Source organism: Erinaceus europaeus, chromosome 2 (genome assembly GCF_950295315.1).
Source record: "Erinaceus europaeus chromosome 2, mEriEur2.1, whole genome shotgun sequence".
Lineage (NCBI taxonomy): Eukaryota > Metazoa > Chordata > Mammalia > Eulipotyphla > Erinaceidae > Erinaceus > Erinaceus europaeus.
The window spans coordinates 80,589,463-80,606,951 of record NC_080163.1 but is presented as its reverse complement, the minus strand read 5'-3'; positions in this window follow the sequence as shown (position 1 = coordinate 80,606,951).

Below are 17,489 nucleotides of genomic sequence, written 5' to 3'. Positions count from 1 at the left end.
TTTTAAATTTTATTTATAAAAAGGAAACATTGACAAAACCATAGGGTAATAGGGGTACAACTCCACAAAATTCCCACCACCAGAAGTCTGCATCCCATCTCCTTCCCTTATAGCTTTTTTTTTTTTTTTTTTTTTAAACCAAGGACTCTAACCTCAGTTGTGGATATATGGAAAAGCAGGTGCCCTACCAGGTGAATTATCCTGCCTATATCAGAAACCAAGACCTTATTTCTTCATGAAAATCAGTATTCTGATCTCTAGTTTTCTATACCCTCTATAATCATATCTTCAAGAACTGAGGAAAGAACATTTGTTCTGCATTTTAACTGCTAAACTCACATCTGCTGATGCAAAAACCAAATGTATTCTATTTAAACAGGATAATTTCAACTTGAATAAACAATGCCAAAAATGGTAATATGAGAAGCAGACTGAATAATAGCTTTGCTTTTTAATCAGCTAGTTTATTTGTTTATGCCTCCAGGGTTATTGCTGGGGCTTGGTGCCTGCATAGCCTCACCTCCCGGATGCTTTATCTTCCATCTTTCTTCCAGCCCCCACCCCCTGCCCTTTAATAAGACAGAGAGAACTAAGGATAGGAGGAGATCATCTACAGCATAACACCACTGAAGCTTCTCACTGCATGTGAGGGCCAGGTCTGTCTGTGCTTGAAACTCCACAAATAACAGAAGTATTTTTTTTTTTTTTGTAGTGAGAGACAAAAATAGAAAGAGGGAGGGGTCAGTCAAGTTGAATATGGCAGTCAGTGTCCTGGCAAGAAATGGTTAACTTGTTCAATTTGGGCATCATGAGGGAAATTTTATTTAATTTTTTAAAAAAATGTATTCACTCATAAGCTGACTAAATATCTCACTTGGATAGTGCACCTTCTTTGTCAGGCACATGGCCTCTCTGAGCCTGGTTCCCACCTTTCTGGAGGCAGATTTTGTGCAGCTTGCAACAATAAAACCCAAGATGTGAAAATAATATATTTATTCACTTCTTTTTTGAAGTGCCATTAAACTAGAGCATGCAAGTTTCAGGTGGACATCACTGAAAAATCAGCATGTACTCTCTTTTTTTATGACACTTTTTTGGTGCCTTCTTTGTACTGATTTATTTTTCTATTCCAGCTTTCTATCCTCCTTCTTTTGGCAGCCACTAATTGGTCACATAGTCCAAAAGTTAACCAGAGTTTTATTATTTAGTGTACCCCCTTTTCCCCCATCTACTACATATGAGTTAAATCATTTTTTTTTCTTTCTCCATCTAGCTAATTTCACTTAATGCTATGGGTATCAAGATGGCAGTTTAATAAATACACTATAACTGTAAGGTCAGTATGTGAGAAAATGACAAAGAGCAGTATTATATCACTTCTTCTTCTAGCGTTTGCCTTTCTTCTGTAGCCAGTCAACAGTGTCAGGTTGAGCCTGATGTAAAGTTTCAAGACCTCCTTTGAATCTGGAGAGGTGGCAGTCATTGACTATGTGGGTCATAGTCTGTCTGTAGCCACAGGGGCAGTTCGGGTCGTCTCTGGCTCCCCAGCAATGGAACATAGCGGCGCACCGGCCATGGCCTGTTTGATAGCAATTGAGGAGGGCCCAATCATAATGTGCTAGGTCAAAGCCAGGTTGACGCTTGCAGGGGTCTGTGATGAGGTGTTTGTTCTTGACCTCAGCTGACTGCCAACTCTGTTTCCAAGAGTCTGGAACAGAGAAGTTCAGTGTAGGCGTAGGAGACCAGATTGGGTGACGAGACGTCAAGCGTTGAACAGGGTGGGTGAAGATATCCGCGTATATTGGCAGGTCCGGTCGAGCATAGACGTGAGAAATGAACTTAGGTGATGCCGCATCCCGACAAATATCTGGCGGGGCGATGTTGCTAAGAACTGGCAGCATGGAACCAGGGTGGAACGGATGGTTCCAGAAATTATCCTCATGGAGGAATATAATTTGGAATCGACCAAGTGGACATGGGGCTACGGAACCATACTGGGGCACAGTATTCTGCAGTGGAATAGCATAATGCCAGAGATGATGATCGATCGTAGTGTGGAAGCACTCGCGCCCCATGAGGAGCTGGCCAGTCTTGCAATGATGTTATTCCTCGCGCCCACCTTTGCTGCAGTTTTTATGAAATGTTCGTGAAATGACAGAGTGCGATCGAGAGTAACGCCAAGATAGACTGGCTGGGCTTCATGCCGGATTCTCGTATCGCCAAGCTGCACATTAAGCTCACGTGAGGTCGAGGCATGGTGTAGATGGAAAACAGATGATACTGTTTTTGCAGTGCTAGGGATTAGTGGCCATTTTTTACTGTAATCAGATACCAGAGACATGTCTTTCGTGAGTGTTTCCTCGAGGATGTCGAACTTTGATGCCTGAGTTGATTATATCACTAATAATAATAGATACTGAAGGCGTAACTACCACCCCTTATGTTTGGTCCTTTTAAATAGTCTGATTTTAAAAGGGACAATTTGAGGTAAGTAGATACCTGAACTCAGAGAGAGAAGACTGACCTATTCATGAATACTTTCAGTTCACAGGAATTCAACATAAAAATATCCAGGGAATATGTACCAGCCATTAGTCTATCCTTTCTTTCTATTGCTGCTGCTCAGATAAGCCAAACTCAATTGGAAGCCAGGTGTTAATGAAGCCTACAAATACAGTTCATAACAGTTATCCCTCTAAATTCACACACTAGGTTGATGAAGGACCAGTATTTATGAAGGTGCAAATGAAAATGTTGTGTTTAAAAACAAGGTCAGATATTTTTGGTTAAAAACTGTGAGAACAAGAAGCCTGGCACTGTGGACAGAGACTGGATAGGTTTTAAAACACATATAATGTTATTTTTGCTTATCTTAATAATTATCCCATCAAACTTTTATTCCTTTTAATAGTCTTTTTTTAAAGATTTTATTTATTGATTCATGAGAAATTATAGGAGAAAGAGAAAGAACCAGAATCACTCTGGTACGTGTGCTGCTGGGATTGAACTCAGGCCTCATGCTTGAGAGTCCAATGCCTTATGCACTGCACCATCTACTGGACCACCTATTTATTTATTTATTATTTAACTTTTTATTTATAAAAAGGAAACATAGACAAAACCATAGGATAAGAGGGTACAACTCTACACAATTCCCACCACCAGAACTTTATATCACACCCCCTCCCCTGATAGCTTTCCTATTTTTTAACCCTCAGTAATTATGGATCCAGGGTCATTGCGGGATGCAGAAGGTGGAAGGTCTGGCTTCTGTAATTGTTTCCACACTGAACACGGGCATTGACAAGTCTATCCATACTCCCAGCCTGCTTCTATCTTTCCCTTGTGGGGTGGGGCTCTGGGGTAGCAGAGCTCCAGGACACATTGGTGAGGCTGTCTATCCAAGAAAGTCTGGTTGGCATCATGCTAGCATCTGGAACCTGGTGGCTGAAAAGAGAGTTAACATATAAAGTCAAACAAGTTGTTGACTAATCATGAGCCTAAAGGCTGGAATAGTGCAGAAGAAGACTTGGGGGGTCTCCGTTTTGTAGATAGCTAGTAGGCCTATTTTAGTTATATTCCAAAAGAGCCCTTGTCTATGCTAGTTTTTTTTTTTTATTCCCTAAGCCTGACATTTGATATGCAGGTGGACCCAAGTTATTGTCTGGGGAGATGATGCCATAGCTGGAAAAAGGACCAGAAAGCTGGATCAGGGAGGAGAGTAGCTCCCAAATATGGGAAAGGTGTATAGATATTGTTGACTGTAAACCCCATTGATTTGATGTGATTTGGGGTCCAAATTGAGCTTAGGAGCCTATGTGACCTTTGCATTCCTGTAGATCTGAGCTCACATTCTGTGGTCATGAGTAGGAACATTCCAAGCTGCACCAATTTCAGGATCCATCTTCCTCAGGTGTAGCATAGAATATGTTGTCCAGCCTCCCTTCAAAGATGGAACATTATCTGCCATTGTTGATCCAAGTTGAAGGCAAGGTCCTATGGGGGCCCACAAAGGGGGTCTATTGTCTTGTTCCTGATAGAGATGACTGGTGACCTTGGGGAGAAGGATTTATTTGAAGTCTAGGCCCTTCATGTCTGTTTGGGAATCTCAGGACTCTCCGAATAGGGCCCCAGCTGATGGGGTGGCCTTATAGTGACTAAAGAGTCATTATTAAAGCATGACAGTCTCTTGACCTTATACAACTTTTGCTGTCCTTCCTTTGATAAGGTTAGCTTTGGAGTGATTGAGGGAAGTGTAATAGGAAGTAGGTGAGGAGGGTATCTAAGTCTAAGTAGACACTATTTCATTATGAACTTTATACAGACTCCCAGCAGATTATTTATACTTTTGCTTTCAGTTACATATATTTGCCCTAATTTATGGATTCATGTGAACATATGGCTTATCTCATGGGGACCTGGTCTATACCTAGGTTTTGGGAATTTGTTAGGAAGTGAACCACCTGGAATTGATTTAGAATATCCTATGAAAGGAAAAGTCTCACCCGAGTAATGAGATTGAAGGGTTGGCATTCCACGCCTGATGTCTCTGGACACATTCTGAAGTGAAGCATGCTGAGGATGTACTCATTGCATTGATTAGGTTGGGAACAACAGATGCAATATCACTTGGTATGAATTGAGAAAAGTATGCAGGAAAGTGAGCCCCACTCTAGAGGTTCCAGGACTGGGGGTTAATATAGGCTCTATAGAGGAAGAGAGAGGTTCCTGCTGTCTTAGGGTTTAGGAAGGCAATAGATAGTTATTGCCATAATCACATTATTTGGTAATTGGGTTAACTTAAGAAAATCCCATTGTTAAGATTTGTTGTATCATACACAACATGACCATAATTTATATCCTTTGACATTATTTGTATATAGCTGTGCCACCAGTTGCTTCTGTTCTCCCTGGTCTAAGCTTTAGAGAGTCAATATATCAAAGATGCAGCCTATTGTCTGTGCATTAAAAAGTTTGAGATATTCAATCAATTTTCTCCTCTGACATTGATTAAATAGTGATTTATATGCCTACAAATTAATAGAAGTGTACATAAACACCATTCCCACCACCAAAAGACTGTGTCCCATCCCATCCTCCCCCCTCCCCCATCTACCCTCAACCTCTACCCAGAGTTTTTTACTTTGGTGCCCTACTCCAAATTCAGTCAAATCCTGCTTTGAGTTTCTCTTTCTGTTCTTATTTCTCAACTTCTATTTATGAGTGGGATCATCTCATACTCATCTTTGTCTTTCTGACTTAGCTCACTTAACATTATTCCTTCTAGCTCCATTCAAGATGGGTCAGAGAAGGTGGGTTCATTGTTATTCATAGCTACATAGTATTTCACTGTGTATATATACCATGGCTTTCTCAGCCATTCATATGTTGTTGAGCACCTGGGTTGCTTCCAGGTTTTAACTATTACAAATTGTGCTGCTGTGAACATAGGTGTACACACATGTTTTTGGTTGGGTGTTATGGAATCCTTGGGGTATATCCCTAGGAGAATAATTGCTGGGTCATATGGAAGGTCCATGTCCATGCCTTGTGAGAGTTCTCCAGACTGCTCTCCTCAGAGGCTGGACCAATTTACATTCCCACCAGCAGTGCAGAAGGGTTCCTCTGTCCCCACAACCTCTCCAGCATTTGTTGCTACTGTCCTTTTTGATGTATGCCATTCTCACAGGGGTGAGGTGGTATCTTAATCTTGTCTCTATTTGCATTGCTCTGACAATCAGTGACCAGGAGCAATTTTTCATGTATTTGCTAGCCTTTTGGATCTCTTATGTAGTGAATGTTCTGTTCATATCCTCTGCCCTTTTTTTGATGGGGTCATTTGCTTTTTTGATGAGCTTTTTGTATATTTTGATGAGCTCTTTGTATATGCTCAACCAGGTGTGCCACCACCTGGCCCCTTGGAGACTTTTTGAAGCATAAATCATGAAGTGTTCTACCAATATTTTCTTCTTTGTATTTGATAGTTTCTGGTCTAATATCCATGTCTTTAATCCACTTGGAGTTGACTTTTGAGCACAGTGATATGTTTCAATTCAGTTTTTCCCAATACCATTTGTTGAAGGCACTTTCTTGTCTCCATTTAATGTTTTGGGTAACATTATCAAAGATTACTTGTCCATAGGTATGGGGACTTATTTCTGGGCTTTTAATTCTATTTCACTGATCAGTTTGTTTGTTTTCATTCCAGTACTAGGCAGTTTGATTACTGTAGTTCTGTAGTATAGTTTGAGGCCTGGATGTGTAATGCCTCCAGTTTTGTTCTTTTTGTTTTTTTTTCCTCAAGATTTATTTGGCAATCCTAGGGATTTTTTTTTTTTGGTTCCAGATAAACTTTTGTAACTTTTGATCTACTCCTTTAAAGAAATTTTTTGGTATCTTAATGTGGATGCCATTAAATCTGTATATTGCTATCAGTAGGATGATCATTTTGATATTAATTCTTCCTGTCCAAATACATGGAATATCTTTGAATATCTTTTCATTTCCTTACATCTCAATTTCCTTTTTTTTTTTTTTTTTCAGATTTTGAGTTTTAATCTTTTTTTTTTTAATTTAAGAAAGTATTAATTAACAAAACTATAGGGTAGGAGGGGTACAATTCCACACAATTCCCACCACCCATTCTCCATATCCCACTCCCTCCCCTGATAGCTTTCCCATTCTCTATCCCTCTGGGAGCATGGACCCAGGGTCATTGTGGGTTGCAGAAGGCGGAAGGTCTGGCTTCTGTAATTGCTTCCCCACTGAACATGGGCGTTGACTGGTCAGTCCATACTCCCAGTCTGCCTCTCTCTTTCCCTAGTAGGGTGGGTCTCTGGGGAAGCTGAGCTCCAGGACACATTGGTGGGGTCTTCAGTCCAGGGAAGCCTGGCTAGCATCCTGATGACATCTGGAACCTGGTGACTGAAAAGAGAGTTAACATACGAAGCCAAACAAGTTGTTGAGCAATCATGGACCCAAAGCTTGGAATAGTGGAGAGGAAGTGTTAGGGGGATACTCACTGCAAACTCTAGTGTACTTCTGCTTTACATCTCTATTTTCTTGAGGAGTGATTTATAGTTGTCAGTGTATGAAAAAGAAAGAGTATTTAAAATAGGAAAAAGAGAGCGTGAAACACATAAAGACAATCCAATCAAAGTATTACTAGACTTTTAATGGAAACTACAAATCAGAAATTGGAATTAAATTTAAAAATACCCAAGTATCAGTCTATCTCTCATCATTTAATTATCTTGTTTCTTTAAAAAATTATTAATTTACCTATTTTTTGCATAGAGCCACAGAGAAATTGAGAAAAGATGGGGAGATGAAGAGGGAAAAAGAGAAACACCTGCAGCCTTGCTTCACTACTTGTGAAGTTTTTCTCCTGTAGGTGCAGACCACGGGCTTGAATCTGGGTCCTTGCATATTTTAATGTGTGCACTTAACTAGGTATGCCACTGCCTGGCCCCTAATTTCTTGTTTCTTTGAAAATATTTCAATGTCATCATTGTAACCTTTCCTGAGTGTTCCGATGTATGACATGTTTTTAGTGATGTTGCTAATGCCTATAGGAGACCTTTTAGAACTACTTGCAGAGCAGGTTTTGTGATGGTTGATTACTTCACATAGCCATCTGGACTCTGCATCTCATGGAATTGCAGCTTATGTTTTGTTTTCCCAAGAGAAACAACATCAAATTGGAGGATTTAAATCATGGAACTGTATGACTACATTTTCATTTTACTAAAAATCATGGATATTTCAGAGTGAAGGGTCCTAGTGAAATTAAGAGACCAGTTAGAAGTCTTTTAGTTTTTTTTATTATTAAATATGAGAGGTAGAGAGAGGCAAATGAGCATTAGTCTGGTACATGGAGTGCCAGGAATTGAATAGGGCTTCCAAGGTTTGCCAAGTATGTGCTGTACCCATTGTACAAACTCCCTAACCAGGAGTTAGAAGTCTTTTGAAGACATTGAGACATACTATTTTATAAAATAGAATGCAGTGGGAGTCAGGCAGTAGCACAGCAGTTAAGCGCACGTGATGTAAGGCACAAGGACCAGTGTAAGGATCCCAGTTCAAGCCCTGGCTCCCCATCTGCAGGGGAGTCAATTCACAATCAGTGAAGCAGGTCTGCAGGTGTCAAAAAAAAAAAAAGAAAAATAATGTAGTTTTTTTAATCCTTTCATTATTGTTTCCTTTACCCCTATTTTAAACAATGCAACAAAGCACAATTTTATTTTATTCTATTATTTCCCTCAGACTTATTGCTGGGGCTCCATGCCAGCACTACAAATCCACTGCTCCTGGCAGCCATTTTTTCCCATTTTATTGATAGAACAGAGAGAAATCTGCAGGCTCGCTCTGGGTCCACCCATCCACTCGGCCTTTAGGAGATAGAGGTCAAAAACAGCCCTGGGAGTCCTGGGGTAGCTCAGCATGTGGAGGGCAAAGTGCTGAGAGATAGGACAGTCAGCTCTGGGAAAAGCCTCAGAGGACAATTCCTTTATTAAAAGAAAAAGCAGGTAGGTATAGGCCATAACTTGGGGGGTGGCGTAGGGGGGAGAGGTTTGGGGTATCCATTAACCCAAACACAGAGCAGAGCAACACTGCATAGTTACATTTTTTACCAACAGACTGTTTGATCATAAGATTTACAATGTACATTTTTCCAGAGGTAAATTGCAGGCACTTCAGGGCAGCAAGAGAGAGGAAAAGCTGAGCAATGTTTGCTGGAGTTTTAAAGTAAACACAGTGATCCATGACTTTTAATCAAAGAAGGAAAGGGGGAAGGTGGCATGTGTAGCAAGGTGCCCACAAGGGGATCCAGCTGTCATAAATTCCAGAGACCAGGGAGGACCACCCCTTCTCTGGACCTGAAGGGAGAGTTGGAGGTCAACCCACTTGGATCTCATGGGAATAATGGCCTGGACTTTCTGGGACAGTGGCCCATTCTCCAACAGAAATTGAGAGGGGAAGGGGAGATAGAGAGGAAGAGAGAAAGATAGACACCAGCAGACCTGCTTCACCCTTGTGAAAAAAAACCCCTCCCCCCACTGCAGATGGGGAGCCAAGGCTGCAACCATGATCTTTGACAGGGTCCTTGAAATTTGTATTATGTGTGCTTAACCTGATGTGCCACCCTTTGATGCCCAAAAACATAATTTCATATGTGTGCTAGCTTTTTTATGTGAATGTGAATTTCTTAAATAGACACTATGAATTTGTCTATGGATCTGTCTTCTTCTAAACCGGCATAAATTTGAGGACACTAGATTCACATTAGTTCTCAGGGTACTCACATGACGTAGGGCTGGCACCATTCAGCACTGATTCCTGATTCTGAAGATTTTTAAGCTATTGTTAGGACTAGAAAGTGAGAAAACTTTTGGCATAAATGCCAGTTTTAAGCTGGAGGTACCGGTAACTACTAACACAGATAGAAAGCTCATGGTAGAGTAAACAAAAGGAAAACAATACTTATGGAGACCAATTTCAAAGAATTTGCTTGAATTCAGGAGTTCAGAGACACTGTTTTTAACAATTTGAGTTGTTTTTTTGCAACTAAAAGTGAAATAAGGGGTGAGAACTAAATTAAAAATAATGTATGTGAGAGTTGCTATTATACTGCTATAAAATTAATATTTACTAAATTCCAAAGAATTGCTTATCCCTATCTGATATGTTATGTTTTTACAGCACTGATGTTTGAATGCTATGAAATTACAGATGCAGAACTGATGAGTACAGAAGCAGAGAATTGTTACAATGAATGTTAGGATTTACTGTGAGTTAGCAAAAAGAAAACTGAGAAGCAGATTCTTTTAACAATATTAGAAATACCTCTAGTTCCTTACTAAGCATGTCTACCAACAAAAATTATTCAAATGGGAATAAACCTAACTACTATCTAAGTTTAAAGTACTTGAACATTATTACAGAGAACATAGGGGATGTATTGAAGTAGTAATGAAGCTTCCATGAATTGCCCTGTGTGGTCCACACTGAAGGACTCAGCAGGGTAGATTTAAAGCTTGTGGATTGTGTTTCTCTATGGAAATGTAGAGCAAATACCAACTAGACCAAAAATAGATTCCAGCTATGCCAATGGATCATATTTCCTTTTTAATGATCTGACAATAGCTTCTCAGGAAAATTTCCTGACTAGTTTTATTCCTCTAAATAGCTGCTCTTTTCCTAAGTTGTTGGTTTGTATTTGTCTTGTGGGCACTTGAATTAACCAGGTTTTCCCTTAATTGGAATGGCTCCTAGAAAACATTTAGTACCAAAACTGACATCAAGTTATTAAGTGTGGCTATAGTTCAAGTTTCAAAGGATTTAATTTTTCCTCTACTACTTGTTTATCTTTCTTCTTTTGCATATGTAACATATATATTGACACATATTATTAAAAATAACTGCCAAAATTTACTATCTGGATATACAATTAATATCATTGTTAACACTTATTACAGCTGTGCATGACTAATTTTCCTAAATAAAACTCACATTGGTTCTCTGGGGTTGAAGTAACTACAATCTGGCTTGTGGTTTGTAGCTTGGAGAGTATGGTGATCTTTTCTGGGAGCCATTATACTGTTATATCTTACTGGCTTTTATTGGACATACAGAGAATCTTGCTAAGAAAGATCCCAGACTCTGACTTGGTAAGAGTGGTTAGTGGAGCCTATTCAATAGGATCCTCCTATGAAACATGGTCCTGATGTTTTTGTCCTATGCTGTATGATCACTGTATATTCCTTTACTGAGCATGTCCACATCTTCCCATTACAAATATACAGAATTTCAGACTTATATCACCTTAACTGTACTTGGTACAAAATTAGAAACCTATTTCCTTTCCTTTAAAGCTTGCCATTAGGCTTCACAACTATAGCTGCTTATCTTTTTCTTTCTTTCTTTCTTTCTTCCTTCCTTCCTTTCTTTTTTTAGTTGTTTTTCAAATCAATAACCCCCTTCTTTTCTACAAGACCCTTTGTATGAATTCTTCAACAACACCATTATGTTGTCTTTTATTTACAGTGCTAGGCTGTAAGAATTATTTCAACAAAAGCATAATTGAAATGACTTATAGTTTTAAAGGTAAAGAACAGGAATATTTGGTATAATAAAATGTAAAATTATACAATGAAAAACTGTAAGAATGCCTAATTCAAAATATTAGGGCATTTGAATCTTAGTGCCAGTTCTTACTTGTTTGTTTATGATGAGCCAGGGCATCTAGCAAGTTTTGTCATACTGTTCTAGGTGCCTTTTTGTTTTTTCTAGACAGAGAGAGAAGGAGGGAGAGTCATCATAGAACTAGATGTTCAAACCTGGGTCAATGTAAGTAATCCCCATGATGAGTAATGTCTGCAAATTTAACATTGATAGCTTGGTTAAGTAAATTAAAAGAAGCCATTTCTTTTGCATGGATAAAGAAGAAGCTTGGGCTGGCTAGACAGTTTAATGGTTATGCAAAAGACTTTCATGCCTGAGGCTATGAAGTTGCAGGCTTAGTCCCCATATCTAAACTGGAATTTATCACTAGTGTCTTTCTCTTCTCCCCTCCTCTCTCTCTTTCTTTCTCCCTTTGTTTTTGTATTTATTTTTCATTCAGCGGGGAAGCAATTACAGAAGCCAGACCTTCTACCATCTGCAACCCACAATGACCCTGGGTCCATGCTCCCAGAGGGATAGAGAATGGGAAAGCTATCAGGGGAGGGGGTGGGATATGGAGATTGGGTGGTGGGAATTGTGTGGAGTTGTACTCCTCCTACCCTATGGTTTTGTTAAATAATCCTTTCTTAAATAAAAATAAATAAATAAATAAATAATATTTTTAAAAAGAAACTTAATTTAATTTTTTTCTCCTCCTCCTCCTCCTTCTTCTTCTTCTTTTTCTTCTTTTTTGAGTTGATGCTATGGGTGGCCAGGAGAAAAAAAGCAAATCAATAGAGACAATTGTATTTAGTTTCTTACCTCTGGCCACATATACATTTTATTTAGTATACCATTGTGGCAGGCAGGATCTACTCAATAGAGAAATATTTAACACTAAACTAGTCAGGAGCAGTGAAATAACTCTGAGCATTATTCAGACCATATGTGAATTATATTAGTAATCAGCAACTAAAATAAACTTTAAAATAATAGAATGTGGAAGCCCAACAACATGCTTCTATACAATTTTGGGGTCAAAAAGGAAATAAAAAAAACTTTGAAAGAAAAATAATGTCCTGAGTTATTAATACTTGGGACATATAAATCAGATCTCTAGATTTTACATATGAGTGAAATCATCTGACAGTTGTCTTTAATTTTTTTATTTATTTTGCTAAGCATAGTCACTTTCAGTTCCATCTATTTTGTCCCAAAGGACATAATATCATCTTCTTTTGTTGCAGAATAGTATTCTATATTTATTTATTTTAATTTTATTTATTTATTTCTTTTTGGATAGAGACAGAAATTGAGAGTGGATGGGCCAAGGGAAAGGGAATTGAAAGAAGCAACTCCATTTCCAATCAAACCAAAAAAGGTAAAATACCTAGGCATCAATCTAACAAAGGAAGTGAAGGACCTTTTCAAGGAAAACTGTAATACTCTGTTGAAAGAAATAGAGAATGACACAATGAAATGGAATAATGTCCCCTGTTCATGGACTGGAAGAATAAATATCATAAAATGGCAATTCCTCCAAAAGTAATCCCTATTAAAACTCCAATGACATATTTAAAGGAAATTGAACAACTTATTTAAAAATTTGTGTGGGACTATACAAAACCATAAGTAGCAAAAACACTCCTGAGAAAAAGAAGAAAATGGAATCGTCACAACGCCAGACTTCAGGTTATACTACAAAGAGATGATAGTTAAAACAGTAACAAACTGAAACAAAAACGGACATATTAACCAGTGGAGTAGGATAGAGAGTCCAGAACTCAATCCACACATGTATTGGTACCTTATATATAACAAAGGGGCCAAAACTGTCCAATGGGAAAAAGAAGGTCTATTTAACAAGTGATGCTGGGAGAACAGGACAGCTACATGTAGAAAAATGAAACTAGACTACCACTTAACACCGTGCACCAAAATTAGTTCAAAATGAATCAAAGATCAGGATATTAGAGCTGAAACTATAAAATACATAAAATAACCTATTTGTGAAAATAGGTTATTTTATGATATTAACACTAAAGAGGTATTTGGAAAGGGGATCAGGCAGTAGTTCAGTGGGTTAAGCACACATGGCGCGAAGCACAAGGATAGGAGTGAGTATCCCAGTTCTGAGCCCTGGGCTTCCCACATGGGGGTCCACTTCACAAGCAGTGAAGCAGGTATTCAGGTGTGTATCTTTCTTTTCTTTTTCTTTTTTTTTTTTTTTTTTAAATATTTTTAATCCTTTTTTTTAAACTTTATTTTTTATTGGATAGAGACAGAGAGAAATTGAGGGGAAAGGAAGATAGAGATGGAGAGAGACACCTGCAGCCATGCTTCACCACTTATGAAGCTTTCCCTCTGCAGGTGGGGACCAGGGGCTTGAACCCGGGTCCTTGCGCACTGTAGTGTGTGTGCTTAACCAGGTGTGCCACCGCCCGGTCCCTGGGTGTGTATCTTTCTCTCTCCCTCTCTGTTTTCTGTCTTCCCCTCCTCTTTCCACTTCTCTCTGTCCTATCCAACAATGACATCAATAACAACAATAATTAGCACAATGATAAAACAACAAGGGGAAAAAATAAACTCCAAGAGCAGTGTATTCCTGATGGTGATGCAGGCACTGAGCCCCAGAAATAACTCTTGAGGCAAAAAAAAAAAAAAGGATATATTTGGCAACTTAATCCCATGGACAAGGGAAACAAAAATGGCACTATATCAAACTGAAAAGCTTCTACACAGAAATTGAAAAATAAGAGCAGATAGGAAAATTCAAAGCAGAACTTGGGTTGGAATTTGTATATTGCAACAAAATAAAGAATTCTGGGGTGGGGGGAGCATGTTAGTGTTCATGTCCTGGAACATGATGGTGGAGGAGGATCTAGGTGGCGGGTTTTAGAGTATTATGTGGAATATTGAGAAATGATACTACACATGTACAAACTGTATTTTACTGTGGACTATAAATCATTAATCCCCCAATAAAGAGAAAAACAAAACAAATGAACAAACCAACAAAAACTCTGTGTTGGGGCAGGTGGCGGTGCACCTGGTTAAGCGCACACATTACAGCCGGCAAGGACTCAGGTTCAAGCCCCTGGTCTCCACCTGCAGGTGGGGAGGCTTCATGAGTGGTGAAGCATGGCTGCAGGTGTGTCTCTGACTCTCTCCCCCTCTTATTCCTCTTCCCCTCTCAATTTCTGACTTTCTCTATCCAATAATAAATCAATAAAATATATATTTAAAAAAAAACCCTGTGTCACCTCGCCAGCCCAAAGAGAGTCATGATGACCAGCGAACAAAATGATCATAGAATCCTTGACCCCCCCACCTTCCTCACTGGATAATATGTGGACTTCACATCACAATTTACTGAATTCTTTATGTTCAGGGAATTATTGTGGGTCACTTTATCTGTAGTACATGGTATATAACTTAGTATTCCAATCAGTGGTCAAGTGTCTTATTTGAATGTGGGACTAGAGACACTAGTAATATTTATTTGTAAGCACTATCCTCATTGTAAGGTGCTGCCACAATTCTTTCAAGTAAATCTGTTTTGATGATAAAAAAAGAAACTTCTACATAGCAAAAAAAAAAATTCCATAAGGAATTATAAGGAACCCTAGCAACTTGTAGTACATATTTACACACCATACTTCAGAATAGCAGCTGATAGCAAACATCTATAAAGAAATCATACAGCTCAATAAAAAGAAAAAGAACAACCCTATAAAAAAAAGCAGGCAGAATATATGAATAGACAGTTCTCTAAAGAAGAGATATACATGGCCCACAAACATATGTGGAAATGTTCCATTTCACTCATCACTAGAGATATTTCAAATTAAAACCACAGTGAGATACCACCTCACATCTGTTAGGCTTCGTCAATAAAACAGGAGAGGTTAAGTGCTGGTGGGAATATAAACTGGTGCAACCACTATGGATAACAGTCTAGAGACTCCTTAAACAAATATAAATAAAAATACGTTATGATCCAACTCCTATGAAAAACAGGTTGGATATTTTTCAAAACATTAAAAATAGATGTACCATATAATCCAGCAATATTTCTCTTAAACATATACCCAAAGAACACAAAAACACCCAACTGATCTATGCATGACTCTGTTCAAGGTAGTGATATATGTAATAGCCAAAATATGGAAACAACCCATGTGACTAACAGTAGATGAGAGGATTTGGATTGGGAAATATACACACAATGGACTACAACACAAAAAATGATGAAAATTTCCTTTTTGCTACAGCATGAGTGGAGTTGGAAGGAATCATGTCAAGTGAAATAAGCCAAAATGAAGACAAATACCACATAATCTCATCACTAAAAAGGGCCAAGAATAAAAGTAAGGAACAATACAGATGGAAACTCCAATGACAATAGTCTATTCTGGAAGATTAAGGGACTCCTAGGGACATAGATGATGCAAAGGAAGGGTTTTTTGTGGGATTTTATATCCTGTCGTTTTGCGGTGGCAGGATGCGGAGGAGAGAGAATCCAAGCGGAGAGGGAACACAATCCTTTATTCGTGCAGGCACCTCAGGTTTGGCTCAGCACACAGTGGTTCGGGCTATGTGGAGCTAGCCAAAAATGGCCATCCCCCACTACGTGCACCACCCTTCCATCACTGAGGTAAAAAACTGGGTGAGAGAGAGAGGGGGTGGAAGTAGGAGGACTTTATAGGGCAACAGCCAGGAGTGACGTATTGGGACAGGATTGATTGAAAAAGGCACTGCGAGAATATCGAGAATATCGCGGGAAGTGGCAAAGCCTGAGGGGACAGCCTGGGAAAGGCACTTGAGAATACAGTATTAACTCTCCTGGTAAATGGCAGAACCTGAGGGGACAGCCTAGCAGATGTGACTGCATCTGTATAATTCCCCAGCAATATCCTGTGGTGGAGAAGGATGACAGGTGTAGGATGAGGTGTATTGATACCCATTTTGGGGACATATGGAACTGTACCCCTGTGATTATAATCCTGTAAACAAATTTATTTTCTCAGCAAAGTGATGCTGAAGTTGAAAAAGTATTCATGAAACATTCCAGGTCTATCACAACAGATAACGGGCTAAGGCGAGAAAATTTGCAGTAGTGGAGAAAAATTGCGGCTGATTCTAAATACAACAAAGAATAATTAAAAAATGATAATAGAGGAAAACAGTGTGTGTGTGGGAGACAGTAGATATTTCTAGGATGAAATATAATGGATAAGTGTGATTCTGCATAACAGACATCATGACCTAGTAAAATGTTTCATATATTCAATCAGGTGATCAGACATCATCTTGAAGTTTGTGGAAAATGAAAAACCTGATTCAATATTGAGAGCTCTCAGCTGTTGAGGATGGGGAAATATATACACACATATACATACACAAACACACTTTTTAAGTCTATTACTTAGAGATAAATAAAGCTGAATAAATCCTACCAAAAATTTTGTCTCATGCCCATTTAATACTAATCTTGTTATCTTTCCATTTCAATTTGAAATCCAAAGGAAAATATAATGCTTGATAATAGTCTACATGGTGAATAAATTATTTAGTTAACTAATATTTTAACATTATTAGGGAAAGCAATGCTTTTAATCTTTCAATGTTGTAAATAACAACATATTGAACATGAGTGGGTAACATTCATGTAATGGCAAATGGCTCTAAAGTTGATTTAAAATTTTTTTTTATTTATTTAAAAAAGGAGACATTAACAAAACCATAGGATAAGAGGGGTACAACTCCACACAATTCCCACCACCAGATCTACATATCCCATCCCCCTCCCCTGGTAGCTTTCCTATTCTTTATCCCTCTGGGAGTATGAACTCAAGGTCATTGTGGGATGCAAAAGGTGGAACATCTGGATTATGTAATTGCTTCCTCGATGAACATGTGCGTTGACTGGTCAATTCATACTCCCAGCCTGCCTCTTTCTTTCCCTATTAGGGTGGGGTTCTGGGGAAGCAGAGCTCAAGGACACATTGATGAGGTCATCTGTCCAGGGAAGTCTGGTCCGCATCATGCTGGCATCTGGAACCTGGTGGCTGAAAAGAGAGTCAGAATGGAAGGTCTTCACATGCCATACATCAGACAAGAGACTAGTCACCAAAATATACAAAGAGCTCAGCAAACTTAGCAACACAAAAGCAAATGACCCCATCCAAAAATGGGCAGAGGATATGAACAGAACATGCACTGCAGAAGAGATCCTAAAGTTGATTTTCAAAAAAAAATTTTTATTTATAAAAAGGAAACATTGACAAAACCATAGGATAAGAGGGGTACAGCTTTGAACACTT